Source organism: Malania oleifera, chromosome 8 (genome assembly GCF_029873635.1).
Source record: "Malania oleifera isolate guangnan ecotype guangnan chromosome 8, ASM2987363v1, whole genome shotgun sequence".
NCBI classification, from domain to species: Eukaryota; Viridiplantae; Streptophyta; class Magnoliopsida; order Santalales; family Ximeniaceae; genus Malania; species Malania oleifera.
In genome coordinates this window covers 87,075,345-87,092,162 of record NC_080424.1, presented here as the reverse complement: position 1 = coordinate 87,092,162, position 16,818 = coordinate 87,075,345, and the positions used below count along the sequence as shown (strand labels likewise).

At 40.5% G+C, this 16,818-nt stretch overlaps 1 non-coding gene across 1 annotated transcript; it reads right to left on the bottom strand.

Moving 5' to 3' along the window:
• Window positions 1–1,976: 1,976 nt before the first annotated feature.
• On the bottom strand, window positions 1,977–2,083 carry LOC131163278 (small nucleolar RNA R71). Its single transcript, XR_009139048.1, has one exon. It is a non-coding gene; the product is annotated as a small nucleolar RNA R71 (small nucleolar RNA).
• Window positions 2,084–16,818: the final 14,735 nt, after the last annotated feature.

Here is a 16,818-nt window from a genome sequence, read left to right as displayed (position 1 = left end):
ACTATACTCCATCGGTCAATCTGCCCACCTTAACCCATATCTGGATGGGGAACCTAACCTCTTCAAGGGCCTAGGTGATGACCTTACTACGTATTATTTAAATAGGTGGTTGCACTCATAAAGTATCATAGTATCTGTTGCAACGGTACCATGCTCTGTAGCTGAAAGTCCAACAGGGTCTGATATCATATAATATATTTCTATATATATATATATATATATATATATAATTTACCATGATTCTGAAGTACTGAATTAACCATGATGCTGCATAACTGCACTGTAATTTATATATCGTAATACTGGAACTGTATAATTATAACACTGAAACTGCATAATCATAATACTGAAACTATATAATCATAATACTGATATTCATGTAATCATGGTACTGAGATTCATAAAATCATGGTACTAAAATATCGTAAAATCAGGATACTGAAATATCGTAAAACTTATTTTCGTACTATATTCATATTCAAAAGCCACACAATACTGTAATATTTTAATCATTAAATAAATTGTATAATATTTTAAAAATACCTAGCATAGCATATTTCCCTTACTGGAAAGCCCCTATGGAATACTAGCCTAATACTCGTAGGGCCTCCTACAAAACACCCTAAAACCAACATATGTCAGAACAAAATATCAGTATTTTTCTGCCTATATCGTTTCCTATAACTGTCATAAGGCCAAAAATAGGCTAAAAGGTCTTACCCTCAATTTGGGATGAAATCCAACTTCGATTCCCCAACGATTCGCTCTGGTACACTTGTAGAGAATTTCGCCATGAGCGTCGTAGTAGCTTCAAATCTTCAATCCGGCGACTAACGAGGCCAGAAACGAAGAGAGAAGGGAGAGAGTGACATAGGGAGAGAGAGGAGAGAGAGAGAGAGAGAGAGGCGTGAAAATGTGATAAAAATCTGGTTTTTAGCTATTTATAAGGCCAGATTTGTCGACGAGACACGTCACTTCATTGACGAATCATTTAGTAAATTCGTCGACGAAGCCCTATATTCGTCGACGAAATTCAGAGCAGCTCGATCTGTCTCTCGGTATTTTCTCGTCAACAAAGCCCTGTATTTGTCAATGAATTTTCTTCTGCACTTGTCGATGAACCCCTGTATTCATCGATGAGTCCTGACAATTTCCTAAAATTAAATTTTATCCCCAAAATACAATGTCGTTGACGAAGTCTACGACCTCCTTATGTTTCTGTATCTATTTTCTTCCCTCTTATTATTATTAAAATTCTATTATTCTTCGAGTCACTACATAACACATCGGACCCGTGTTTAAGGGTTCGGGGCGTTACATGTAGTTCTGCACCAATCAAGTTTTTGGCGCCGTTGCCGAGGATTGATTTTTTCTTATTTTTGCCAATATCAATACAAAGTAATCTTGGTTTTAATTTAGAAATTCGTTTTTATTTTATTTTATTTATTTTAGTTTATTTTATTTATTTTCTTCAGGTGTATTTTTTATGTTGGATGCGCCGTGTTAGAACCCGTGACATTACTCCTTTTGATCCGAAGATTAAAAAAACTCTTAGAGCACTAAGAAAGAAGAAGGTACTAGCCATAGAGAATGAACAAGAGATTGTGCAGCCACGCGTCTTGAAGGATTATGTACAAGTAGTTGTGAATGACAACTACTCGGGTATTAGACGCCAGACCATTAATGCCAACAACTTTGAGATTAAACTCGCTTTGATTAGAATGGTGCAACAAGCCCAATTCAGCGAATCACCACTTAATGATCCCAATATTCATTTGGCAATGTTTATGGAGATTTGCGACACTATAAAGATCAATGGTGTTACTGAAGACACCATTAAACTGAGATTGTTCCCTTTTTCTTTAAGAGACAAGGCAAGAGGTGGGCTACAATCTCTACAACCGGGAAGTATCACTAGTTGACAGGACATGGCAAAAAAGTTTCTAGCTAAATTCTTTCTACCTACAAAAATAGCCTAACTCAAGAGTGAGATTGGTCAATTCAAGCAAAATGATTTTGAATCACTCTATGAAGCTTGGGAAAGGTATAAAGATTTGATTCGACGCTGCCCACAACATGGATTGTCAGATTGGTTGCAAATTTAGATGTTCTATAATAGGTTAAATGGGCAAACTCAGACTTTAGTTGATGCTGCGTCTAGGGGAACTTTGATGTCAAAGATAGTTGAGGGTGCTACTTCTTTTTTGGAAGAAATGGCCTCAAACAACTATCAATGGCCAACTGAAGGAACTATGGCTAAGAAATTTGCTGGGATTCATGATTTGGATCCGTTTGCTGCCCTTTCAACCCAAGTTGTTTCTTTATCCCAATAGATTTCAGCTTTGACCACCTAAAGGATACCACAAAGTGCAGAATATGTGGTAGCTACAAGTAGGACAGATCCGAGCAATGAAGCAAGTCAAGAACAGGTTCAATACATCAACAATCAGAACTACAACTATCGTGGTAATCCTATGCCACAATATTACCATCCAGGGCTTCGAAATCATGAGAATTTGTCTTATGGAAATACAAAGAATGTGCTGCAACCTCCTTCAGGACTTGATAGTCAACAAAGCAAGATTTAGATGTCATTTGAGGATGCCATGGTATCATTTGTTGAGGAGACAAAAGCAACGTCAAAAAGACTGATTCACAGTTGGATAACATTGAGACTCATTGTAGCAATATAGGAGCCACTATGAAGAATCTTGAAATGCAAATTGGGCAACTAGCCATGACCATAAATGCCTAACAAAGAGGAACTTTTCCTAGAAACAAAGAAGTGAATCCAAAGGAACAATGCAAGGCCATCACACTTAGGAGTGGAAGAGAAATTAAGAGATCACCATCAAAGGAAACCATGTCCACACCTACAGCTGAAAATAATGGCCAAAGCAAGAATAAAATGGAAGAAGAGGAGATTGTGGATGATACACCAAGAGAGACGAACACGCCTCCAGCAATTTCATTTCCTGACAATCCTCCTATTCTCTCTACTTCACTTCCTTATCCTTAACGTTTTCAAAAACAAAAATTAGATAAGTAATTTTCTAAGTTTTTGGATATTTTAAAGAAAATTCACATAAACATTCCTTTTGCAGATGCCTTGGAACAAATGCCAAACTTTGTCAAATTCCTAAAGGACATCACTTCTAAGAAAAGAAGGTTAGAGGAGTTCGAAACAGTTGAAGAATGCAGTACTATTCTTTAAAAGAAATTACCTCAAAAATTAAAAGATCCAGGGAGTTTGACTTTGCCTTGCACTATTGGAAATTCATTTTTTGATAAAGTTTTATGTGATCTTGGAGCTAGCATTAATCTTATGCCACTTTCTGTTTGCAAGAAATTAAGACTTGGAGAGATGAAACAAACAACCATTTCTTTGCACCTAGTAGACTGATCCATTAAGTATCCATGTGGAATCATAGAAGATGTATTGATAAAGGTGGAAAAATTCATTTTTCCTACTGATTTTGTGGTGTTAGATATGGAGGAAGACCAAGAAGTCCCACTAATTCTTGGCCGACCATTCTTGGCCACTGGAAGGGCTTTAATTGATGTTTAAAAGGGCGAGCTAACTTTGAGAGTATTGCCACTAGATCTCACTTACCATCAACGCAAGAACTTTCTGCATGATGTGAAATATTATCTTTGGGATGAGCCTTTGCTATTCAAATGATGCCCTGATCAATTCATCCAAAGATGTGTGCCAGAAGAAGAGATGCAAGTCATTCTTCATCATTGCCATTCCTCATCATATGGAGGACACTTTGGAGCAACATGAACAACAGCTAAGGTTCTCCAAAGTGACTTCTTTTGGACTTTTATTTTTTGTGATAGTTATACTTTGGTGAAAACTTCTGACTGGTGCAAACGTATGGGAAATATTTCAAGACGTCAGGAGCTACCTTTGAAAAATATCTTAGAGGTTGAGTTATTTGACGTTTTGGGAATAGATTTTATGGGTCCTTTCCCTCCTTCTTTTGGCTATGTTTATATCTTATTAGTAGTTGCTTATGTGTCAAAATAGGTGGAAGTAATTGCTGCAACAACAAATGATTCCAAGGTGGTGCTCAAATTTCTGCATAAGAATATAGTCACAAGATTTGACACTCCACGAGCTATTATTAGTGATGAAAGGAGCCACTTTTGCAACAAGTTATTTGACAACCTTCTTTCTAAATATGGTGCGAAGCACAAGATAGCACTTGACTACCATCCTCAAACTAATGGCCAAGCTAAAATTTCAAATCAAGAAATCAAGAACATCCTTGAGAAGATGGTTAACTCCAATAGAAAGGATTGGGCAAATAAACTTGATGATGCTTTGTAAGCATACCACACTGCTTTTAAAACACCTATCGAGATGTCCCCTTACCGATTAGTGTTTGGAAAAGCATGTCATCCCCCTATTGAGTTGGAGCATAAGGCATATTGGGTTGTAAAGAAACTTAATTTTGATTTGAAGGTAGCATGGGAAAAGTGACTTTTTCAATTGAATGAGATGGATGAGTTCCGGAATGATGCGTATGAAAATGTAATATTCTACAAAGAACAAACAAAGAAGTGGCATGACAAACAGATTCTTAGGCATAACTTTGCTCCAGGGCAACAGATTTTACTCTTCAACTCAAGATTAAAACTCTTCCTAGGGAAGTTAAGATCTAGATGGACAGGTCCTTATACAATTGACAAAGTTTTCCCTTTTGGAGCAATAGACTTGAAGGACAAGACAAGGAATATATTCATAGTTAATGGTCAGAGATTGAAGCACTATTATAAAGAACAAGAGGAGAGGAACTGTGCATTTATTCTGTCACGCCCTGAACACGGAAATGGGACCCAAGGGTGAATTAGTAACCTAACCTTTCCCTGTATCATACAATTAACAACGATACAATGTAATGAATGAGGGTCCGACCCCATGGGGTTACCAGGCACCCTATACACATCCATACAAAAATCATATACACAACGGAAAAGGTCATTCTATACATGTACTGTACCATACCAGAGTCCATACAAAATAAAACGGAGTCTAGGCTCCTTACATACAAAACCGTACATCTGGGTGCCAACATACCCCAAAACGGCAACCTGCAGAACAGAAGTCCTAGCACTTACCCAAGTGCTACCCGTAGTACACCGGCCACTATGCTCCCAACTCTAGGATGCTAGTTCCGATTACTCGAAGGACCTGTAAAAATGTACGTACAGTAGGGGTGAGACACATCTCAGAAAGGCAAACACAGGTTATATTAGTGTGTGGCATTCGAGTGTTATCATGACAGCAAATAAACACAGTTAATGTGATTCCAGTATTCTCACAATACAGTTCCAGTATAGTGCATACACGCATACACACGCCCATAATCTACATGGTGTCGTCACACCCCTCGGCTCGAAGCCGGTCCGCAACATACGGTGCTGGCTCGTAGCCAACCAGCGAAACACGGTGCCACCAGCACATGGCTAGTCCCAGACTCCCATGGCATCGTACTGGCCCTAACTGGTGGATCCACACCCTTCAGTGATCAATCGGAATAGGCTCACGCCCTCGAATATAGAGTCGGACACTCTTGCCAACATAGCAGACGATAAACACACGCCCTCAGATATAGAGCTGGACACTCTTTTCGTACCTGGAACAATTTGGAACCCAGTTCCTATTGCATTTCAACATAACACATTTATGCATTCTCATATAACCAAACATACCACACCAATTTGGTAATCCGAAAATCATGTTTTCCAATCATATACAGTTTAAAACAAAGTCAGGGTACGGTCATCCCTAATACACAGTATAAATCACAATATACGAACAGTTTTCAACAAAACAAGGGATGCAACCCAATACCCCCTTTTTCCCAAAACTGTAACATGAAAAACCCATAATTTTACCCGTTAGATTTCCCTAAATAAGTAACCAAAACGCACACAGGACCGTGAACCACCGTCTACCTAGTTCGATTTTGAAAATAACCAATATAAACTGTATTCCCTTACCTTTCCCCCAAAAGACCAATCCCGAACTCTACGGCTCCTAAACAGCGAACCGAGTTCTCAAAATCTACAAAACACAGTACAAAAAATTCTCACGACTCTGTCCTCTATCAAACTACCAAACCAAAAAAGAAAACCGAGTCTTACCTCGATTTTAAGCCTAAACTCGAAAATCTCTGAAACGGGATTCCGATCTGTAGGTTTTGTAGAGAATCCTTCCCAGATCCTTGTGATAACGTCAGATCGTCGATTCCAGCGATGAATAGTGAAGAAATCTAGAGAGAGAGAGAGTAAGATGAGTTCTAAAGAGAGAGGGAGAGAAAAGTTGCTAACTTAGCAACTAAGAAACTAAAAAATATCTTTTATAGCACCTTTGACACGGCTGCCCTTGTCGACGAATGGCGACTTTGTCGATGAGGCCCTGTAGTCAGTTAATCGATGAGATGGTGACCTCGTTGATGACGCTGAGATCCCCGGTTTCCCAAAATCTCTCAGCTTCTCCTCGTCAATGAGCCTCCGAACTTCGTCGACAAGCATAACTAAGCCTTCATCAACGAAGCTTGCTAAAATTCTAATTTTTATCCTTCTCTTTATTATTTAAACCTACATATCACAGTTCGGGTTCTTACAACCTCCCCTCCTTACAAAATTTCTTCCTCGAAATTTGAAATCTCTCATTCATGAACTCATACACACAATCAAACATTCATACATGCACTCAACTCTAGAGAAAAACTGGCGACTATTACAGCGCAGCCCCATCATAACACATGCATACATACCTTCATTTATGGCGGAGGAATATCGTGGTTACAACATAAACTGTCTCAGTAGTTCACAATATACACACTCCCAATGACTAACCTCCTATCCCAAGCCAAAGTAGGATGATGTACAAGTACTCAAAACAACTGTGGATACTTTCGGCGTATTTCCGTTTCCAGTTCCCAAGAAGCTTCCTCAACCTCGTGGTTTCGCCACAACACCTTCACTAACGGTATTTCCTTAGTATGAAACTTTTGAACTTTACGATCCAGAACCTGAATAGGTATCTCTTCATACGCTAAAGTATCCCCAATTTCCAACTCATCATAATTGATAACATGTGAAGGATCCAACACGTACCTTCTCAACAAGGATATGTGAAACACATTGTGGACCCTCGAAAGTGCTGGGGATAGTGCAATCATGTAGGCTACCAAACGCACTTGCTTGACAACCTCGAATGGTCCGATGTACCTCAGGCTCAGCTTGCCCTTCCTCCCGAATCTCATCACCCCTTTCATCGGAGCGATCCTCAGAAATACCTTAACCCCCACCTAGAATTCTAACTCATGGCGGCGAACATCTGTATAACTCTTCTGCCGACTCTGAGCTGATTTAATCCTCTCTCAGATCAAACCCACATTCTCAGATGCCTGCTGTACAAGTTCAGGTCCTAACACCTGACGTTCACCAACCTCACTCCAATACAGAGGAGAATGACACCTCTGAACATATAGAGCCTCGAACGGTGCCATCCTGATACTAGCCTGGAAGCTATTGTTATAGGCAAACTCTACTAGTGGCATAAATTGTAACCAGCTGCCACCGAAGTCTAATACGCAAGCCTGTAACATATCCTCCAAGATCTGTATCGTCCTCTCTGACTGTCTATCAGTATGGGGGTGGAACGCTGTACTGAAAGTAAACTTCGTCCCCAATGCTTCCTGAAAGATTTTTCAGAATTGGAAAGTAAACCTCGGATCTCGATCTGAAACAATGGACACCGATACTCTGTGCATTCTCACAATCTTATGCACATATAACTCCGCTAGCCTACTTAAAGGATAGCTAACCTTCATCGGTATGAAATGAGCAGATTTCGTTAATCTGTCCATGATCACCTAAATAGCATTCTGCTCGTGAAGTGCTAGCGGCAATTCGGTCACAAAATCCATGAAAAAATATGCTCCATTTCCACACCGGAATAGGTAAAGGCTGCAACGGCCTCGCTGACCTCTGATGCTCAGCTTTCACCTGATGACACGTCAGACACTACTCCACAAACCAGGCAATCTCCCTCTTCATACCACTCCACCATAAGGACTCGTGCAATTCTCAATACATCTTCGTACTACCTGGATGTACCGTATACAAAGAACGATGCGCTTCCTCTAGAATCATCCTTTTGATCTCATCGTCTCTTGGAACACACAACCTGATCCCAAACCTCAACACACCTCTGTCATAGATGTTAAAATCCGTAGCCAAACCTTACTACACTTTCTCCACAATCTTAGCTAACTCCACATTACTAGCCTACGTGACTTTAATACGATCAAACAAGGTCGGCTGGATTACCAAGCTAGCAATGAAAGCCTGATGATCACCTGACACCAACTCCACGCCAAGGCTTTCCAGTTCCGTCTGACATGATGTTGAGCTACAACTGCAGATACTGCTGCATGCTTTGACTTCCGACTCAACGCATCTGCTACCACATTAGCCTTTCCCGAGTGATAACTGACCGTGTAATTGTAGTCCTTAATCAACTCTAGCCACCACCTCTGCCTCATATTCAGCTTATTCTGCATGAAAAAGTACCTGAGGCTTTTGTGGTCAGTGAAAATCTCACAATGAACATCGTACAGGTAGTGTCACCAGATCTTCAGGGCATGAACAACAGCAGCTAACCCTAGGTCATGCGTAGGGTAATTCTACTCATACTCCTTAAGTTGCCGAGAAGCATAAGCTACTGCCTTACCCTGTTGCATAAGCACACATCCCAAACCTTTCAGGGACTCGTCGATATAAATCACAAAATCGCCATCCCCGAAAGGAATGGTCAATACAGGAGTAGTAACCAGCCGGTGCTTCAACTCAAGAAAGCACTGCTCACAATCACTAGTCCAGTCAAACTTTACCCCCTTTCTGGTCAAATGTGTCAGAGGTCTAGACAATTTAGAGAAACCCTCTACGAACCAATGATAATAACCCGCCAGTCCCAGAAAACTCCGAACCTCCTGCACACTCTTGGGTCTCGTCCACTCAACCACAACTTCAATCTTGCTATGATCAACTGAGATACCGCCCTTAGCCACCACATGGCCTAAGAATGCGACCTAATTCAACCCGAACTCACACTTCTTCAGCTTGGCATACAACTTCCTTTCTTGCATAATTTGTAGCACCAACCTCAGATGGTCTCATGCTCTTCCGAACTCCTCGAGTACACCAGAATATTGTCAATGAATACCACCACAAACCGATCCAGGTACTCATGGAAACCTTGTTCATTAGATCCATGAACACCGCCGGAGCATTCGTCAACCCAAAAGGCATGACCAAAAACTCGTAGTGACCATATCTGGTTCGGAAAGCGGTCTTTGCTACATCCTCAAACTTAACCCTCACCTGATGATACCCTAACCGTAGGTTGATCTTCAAAAAGACCCGTGTTCCTTGCAACTGGTCAAAGAGATCATCTATGCGAGGCAACAGGTAATGGTTCTTCACAGTCACCTTGTTGATCTCACGGTAATCAATACACATACGCATCGATCCGTCCTTCTTCTTCACAACCAGTACTGGAGCTCCCCAGGGCGAAACACTCAGTCGGATGAAGCCCTTGCCCAGTAATTCCTTCAACTGCTCCTTCAATTCTCGAAGTTCTGCTGGAGCCATCTGGTACAAAGCCTTAGAGATCAGTGCCTTACCAGGCAACAACTTTATCGCGAACTCCACCTCACGATCCGGAGGTAAATCGGGTAAATTATTTGAAAACACATCCGGGAACTCGCTGACTACCCGAATATCCTTAAGTCTCAACTTATCCCGTGGCGGTTCCTTCACACAAGCTAGGTACCCCTGACATCCATCCAAGAGTAGCCTCCTTGCTTGTAATGCTGATAGAATTTGTGGCGTCGAACGCACACATGATCCTACAAACTCGTACTCCTGCTCCCCAAGAGGTCTAAACACCACCACCTTCCTACAACAGTCGATCACCACATAATTGGAGAATAACCAATCCATCCCCAGAATGATGTCGAACCCCGACATGTCGTATACCATAGCATTCATCGATAGCAGCCTTCTCTGAATTATCATAGGGTAGTTTGCTAACATCCTACTACAGAATGATATACTCTCAGATGGTGTAGCGACAGATAATACCCCGTTCATGACTTGGGTCTTAACCCCACACAGTTTAATAAAACTCACAGATACAAAAGAATGGGTCGCACCCAAATCAAACAAAATAGAAGCTTTATTTGAAAGCAATAATACGCTACCTGTCACTACGTTTCCTGCATGTTCAGCATCCACCGGAGTAAGAGAGTATACTTTGGCCGGAGATGTATTTGTCTGAATGGTTCCCCAAGGTATCTGATTACTACCCCGGTTCACACTAGATGCAGGTATATCTCTCTTCGATGCATGATAGTCACGAGCCATGTGGCCTAACCGACCACAGTTGTAGCAGTTACCCCCAAATGACCAGCACTCACCCTCGTGCCATTTGAGGCATTTGGTATAATGATCCTGCATCTGACTCGCCTACGTACTCTGGCACTCGATATTCTGATGGTAACCCAAGCCCTTGTTCCTCTTCTCCCACGATCCCTGACGAGATCCCAACTGAGAACCAGAAAGTACTGTCCTTTTCTACGATTCTTGATCTACCTCATCCTCTCGGATGCCGGTCTCGATCACCATGGCCTTGTCTATCAAAACTCAAAACTCGCGGATCTGAAGCATACCCACCAGCCTGCAGATATCTTTTCTAAAACCCTTCTCGAATCTCTGAGTCTTCTCGTACTCACTCGAGATTAGACACGGAGCAAAGCGGGATAACTCTATATACCGAGCAGCATACCCCTGCACCATTAAATCTCCCTGTGAAAAAGCAGAAAACTCATTTGCCTTCGCATCACGAGTGAAGGCCGGGAAGTATCTCTCAAAGAACACCTTCTTGAAACAAATCCAAGACATCTCTGAAACACTAGCTCTCTGCTTCTCTAGTAGATTCATGGCAGTCCACCAACGCCCTGCCTCCCTAGACAATTGGAAGGTAGCGCATAGAACTCTTTGCTCATCTGTATAGTGGAGGACTTCCAGAATCCTCTCGGTCTTCTCGATCTAGTCCTTCGCTATTATCGGGTCGGGTCCCCCTACAAACGTAGGCGGGTGCATGCGTATGAACCTCTCGATGGTACACCTCGCAGCAGTAGGAGAGCGTTCGCATCCCCTGACACTCCGCTTGATTTCCTACATAACCTGCCTCATCAAACCCCTGAGGCACCGACGGAGACTCAACGCTGGCAGTCTCCTTAGAACCACTTCCCAAGTTATTATGCTTGGGCTCCATTATGAAGTAGAATAGGAATTGGTTAGGACTCCTATAACACAGACAATTAACATAATAATTAACACACATAATCATGTTAACTACCACCTATCAGGTCCAGGTCTATCCTATCACACAAACACGAAAGTCATCAATGTTTTGCTCTACTTTTATAGAAATCGTCATTCTAGGAAAAACACAGAATACAGCCAACAAGTACTGGTCTAGCAACGGAACAACCCTTAACCAACTCTACCCACATCCAACATCCTATACGATGGTATGTACACATAGCTACACCTAACCAAGTCTACAAGACCTAGTAACCTGGTTAGTTCTGATACCAAGATGTCACGACCCGAACCTAGAAATGGGACTCAGGGGTGAATTAGTAACCTAACCCGTCCCTATATCATACAATTAACAACGATATAGTATAATGAATGAGGGTTCAACCCCGTGGGGTTACTAGGAACCCTATACGCATCCATACACAAATCATATACACAACAGAAAAGGTCATTATACATGTACTATACCATACCAGAGTCTATGCAAAATAAAACGGAGTCCAAGCTCCATACATACAAAATCGTACATCCGGGTGCCAACATACCCCAAAACGGAAACTTGCAGAATAGAAGTCCTAGCACTTACCCAAGTGCTACCCCCAGTACACTGGCCACTACGCTCCCAACTCTAGGACGCTAGTTCCGGTTACTCGAAGGACCTATAAAAATGTTCGTACAGCAGGGGTGAGACACATCTGAGTAAGGCAAACACAGGTTATATTAGTGTGTGGCATTCGATTGTTATCATGACAACAAATAAACAAAAATAATGCAATTCCAATATTCTCATAATACAGTTCTAGTACAGTGCATACAAGCGCACACACGCATACGCATGCCCATGATCTACACGGTGTCGTCGCACCCCTTGGCCCGAAACCGGTTTGCAACATACGGCGTTGGCCCTTAGCCAACCCGCAAAACATAGCGCTACCGGCACATGGCTAGTCCTAGACTCCAATGGCATCGTACCGATGCTAACTGGTGGATCCACACCCTTCGATGATCAACCGAAATAGGCTCACACCCTTGGATATAGAGCCAGACACTCTTACCAACATGGCAGGCGATAAACACATGCCCTCGGATATAGAGCCGGACACACTTTCAGTACCTGGAACAATTTAGAACCCAGTTCCTATTGCATTTCAACATAACACATTTAGGCATGCTCATATAACCAAACATACCACACCCATTTGGTAATCCAAAAATCATGTTTTCCAACCATATACAGTTTAAAATAAAGTCAAGGCATGACCATCCCTAATACATAGTATAAATCACAATATACCAACGGTTTTCAACAAAACCAGGGATGCAACCCAATACCCCTTTTTTCTCAAAACTGCAACATGAAAAACCTATAATTTAACCCATCAGATCTCCCCAAATGAGTAACCAAAACGCACATAGGACCGTGAACCACCGTTCTACCGAGTCCGAATTTGAAAATAACCAATATAAACTATATTCCCTTACCTTTCCCCCAAAAGACCGATCCCGAACTCCACGGCTCCTAAACAGCAAACTGAGTTCTCAAAATCTACAAAACACAGTACAAAAAATACTCACGACTTCGTCCTCTATCAAATTATCAGATCAGAAAATAAAATCGAGCCTTACCTCGATTTTAAGCCAAAACCTGAAAATCTCCGAAATGGGATTCTGATCCATAGGTTTTGTAGAGAATCCTTCCTTGATCCTTGTGATAACGTCATATCGTCGATTCCAATGATGAACGACGAGGAAATCGAGAGAGAGAGAGAGAGAGAGAGAGAGAGAGAGAGAGAGAGAGAGGGAGAAAAGTTGCTAACTTAGCAACTAAAAAACCCAAAAATATCTTTTATAACACCTTTGACCCTGCTGCCCTCGTCAACAAATGGCAACTTCGTCGACGAGGCCCTATAGTTAGTTCGTCGACGAGAAGGTGAAGTCATCAACGAGCCTGAGATCTCCGGTTTCCTGAAATCTCTCAGCTTCTCTTCATCGACTAAACCTGGCTTCATCGACGAAGCCTGCTCAAATTCCAATTTTTACCCTTCTCTTTATTATTTAAACCTACATATCACAGTTCGGGTTCTTACATATTCCTTTTGGAGATCCTAATTGATGAAGATTGAAAAGTCTGGCTGGAGATGTTAAAACAAGCGCTTATGGGAGGAAACCCAAAGAATTTTCTTTCGTTTATTCTTTTATTTTTATTACTTTATTTATTTAGTTATTCATTTTTGAATAATTTGGATTTTTGATGCAAGTTTATTTAGCATGAATAAAGAGCTAAAAATTTAATTCTTCGACTGATTCACTAGGAAACCAGGGAAGCTCTTTTCTTCTCTTCAATCTTTCTCACCTTTGAATTACAATGAGAACATTGTTTAGTTTAAGTTTGGGGGCGTGATTTGGGCTTCTTGATTGCGGGTTATGTTTATTTTTCTTATGATTTTTTTTCTTTACTTGTGATTTTATAAGTCTTGAGTTGTTGGATTCTCTTACCAAGCATGCATTTGAGTATGATTGAATTCTCTATGACTCTGAAATTTGTGATTGAGGATGGGATTAAGAAAAAATTTCAAAACTTTCTTTTATGTCAAGTTGAGTTTTGTGGGTGCCTTGATTTAAATCTTTGTCCTTGCGTACATAGTCATTTTTTTCCTCTATTCAATTTTGCTTATAAAGAGAATGAGTAGAAATGATTGGGTCAGAGGAGTTTAATCTTGCTTTGCTCTAGAATCCGTTGATAAATCCTTGAGGCGAAATCCTAGTTGATACCAAATATTAGAGAAATGATCTAGGCAAATTTTTTTTTTTGTCATAACCAAAACAAGCTTTCCCAACTGTCCTGATTATCATGTCATCATTGCATGGTATATTTCCATAGTCAACCCCCTTGAGCCTCATGTTACATAAGCCTTTATTTGTTCTTTTAACTACATAAACCATTCCCGTTCTAGTCCTAAAAAAGCATGAATTTACCTTTACATTTTGAGAAAATATTTTAGTGGAAATTTACATTTAAAGAGAAAAGTTTCTTCCAAAAAAAAAAAGAAAGAGATAAGACTCAATAAGTGGAGTATGGACCACTTTAGATTTTGTTAAAGGTATACTTGATACTACTTCATTGGTTACAACAACAATATTGTCATCAGTATGAGCATATTGTCGAGAGAGAGTTATGGTTTGAATCCTGGGGATATTTCTTTGATTGTTCTTTCCACCAAGTATTTTTCCCAGATTGCTTTAATTTTCCTTATTCATTTCTTTCGTAGCCCTCACCCAATGGCTTGTCATTACAACCTTGATTAAAGACCTTTTGATCTCTGATTTTGGCGTTTGACTACATTAGTGGAGAGGATTTCTGAAAATTAGACTTATGGGGTTAAGTTTTGAGAGAATTCTTCTAGTTTCAGCTGTTCTACTATTATCTGAATTTACTGGTGGTTTGGAGTTAAATTGACTTTAGCACACACACACTCAAGGTCTTAACTTTATGTTGAAGCAAACACCTAACTCTTGCTTGACAAATAGTTAAATTTTTTATTGATTTTATTTCCATCTTTGATGTCAAAAGAGTAAAATACTAGTTATGAAATCTAAATTCAGATCTGGCTAGGTGAGTGATGATACTATTCTTTGGGTCTAGTTGATATTGTCTTTAGTGGTCTTTTATTTTGTTTTCTTTTGTTTGAGGACAAACAAATTTTTAAGTTTGGGGGTGTTTGATGACTGGCATATATTAGAATAAATTATCACTTCTTAACTTTAAACTTTGGCATAATTTTATTTAATTTTTGCTGATTTTAGATCTCACTGCAATTATTTAATTTTATTACAGATTTGAAGAAAATAAATAAATTTTTTGAAAATTAAATTCGGAATTAAAAATGTTAGAGAAATCGTGCACTACATAAAAAGACGACGCATGCACTACGCGGGTCGTGAGCATGAAGAGGTGCTATGTGCGTGAGCTGGAGTTCGAATCTAGTGCCATGCACGCTCATGAAGAGAAGCCGTGTACAAGCCATGCATGAAATACAAGTGGGGAGCCGTGAGCTGTTAAATAATTGCGGGCTTGTGCGTGGATAGACAAGTAAAAGCCCGTGAGTTAGGTTTTGGAATTAAAGGGGAGAATGAGATTGGAGTTGGGCCTTAAAATAAGAGGTGAGTGGGCTTCAACCTGTGAGCTGGAAATTGAATGCCAAAACAAAAAGCAAGAGAGGCGCGGGACTTGGAGAGAGGGGCCTCAGGTAGATGGGTCTCCGTGTAGGAGCTGGAGCCAAATTGAAAAAAGAAAAAAAGAGGAGGCCGAGTCTTGATGTGACTCGACCATGCAAGGGAAGGAGGGTGCGCTAAGCTAGAGTAAAGGCTAGCAGGCCGGTTAAAAGAAAAGATAGGGTTTTCTAGGGAATGTGAATTTAAAGGCAGCAAAGAGGGCTGGCAGAGGAGGGAGCGGCCACAGCAGGAAGCCAAGAGCCACTTGGGAGTTCTTCTTTTGGAGTGACGAACACGAACAGCAGTGTGGGGGAGTGGTTGGCTGCACAGAAAAAAAAAAATAGTCCTTTGGGGAACAGGAAGGCTGCACATGAAGGCTGCATTGTGTGTGATTTTTCTTCCATTCTCCGAAGAAAAGAAAAGATGGGGAATTTGTTTATGTGGGATTTTATTTTCAGCATGAACTAATTTTCTTATTTCTAGGAAAATGATGTAATCTAGTTTCAAACTATGCTTGCTTGCCTATGCTAATCTGAAGTAATTTTCTTCCATGTTTGTCTGATTTATTCTGAGCTTATCGCTTCTGATCAACTGGCCATCAATTAGATGATTTTGATCCTGTGATTTGCTATCGAGAGAGGGAATTATATGATTGATCTTGGATATTTTGGCATAGGTAATTATAGAGATCGAGAGACTTGTATAAACCTACGTAATATTAAAATTGTGGGTCTTATTGCGTTCTTATTCTATTAATTTGCATACTCTTGTGTTGAATGATAAACAAGAATTGTTGAATTTTTTGTCACATCTCTATTTTGATTATGACAAACCACAGTATTTCATTTGTGTGCTTTGAGTATTTGAACAAGTTTACTTTTCTAAGCACAGATGGCAAATGAGAAATGGAAGCCGAGAAGCACTTAAACGAGCACATCTTTCGGCACAATCCATGGAATTCTCGAGGAGTAGAGCATGAGTCTTTTATTTGTTTTAAGTTATATTTTAATATTTCATTATATTTTATTCGGGTCTGTAATTATATTCCAAGGTCTGTAATAATTAATGCATATCATGCATGTAGGGATTTATAAGCTCAAGACCTTAGAAAGACCTTAAGGATCACTCTTCGGTCGAACCGACCCTAGATTTTTGGGACTAAGTGAAAAGACCTTGGAAAAGACCCTAGGTCCT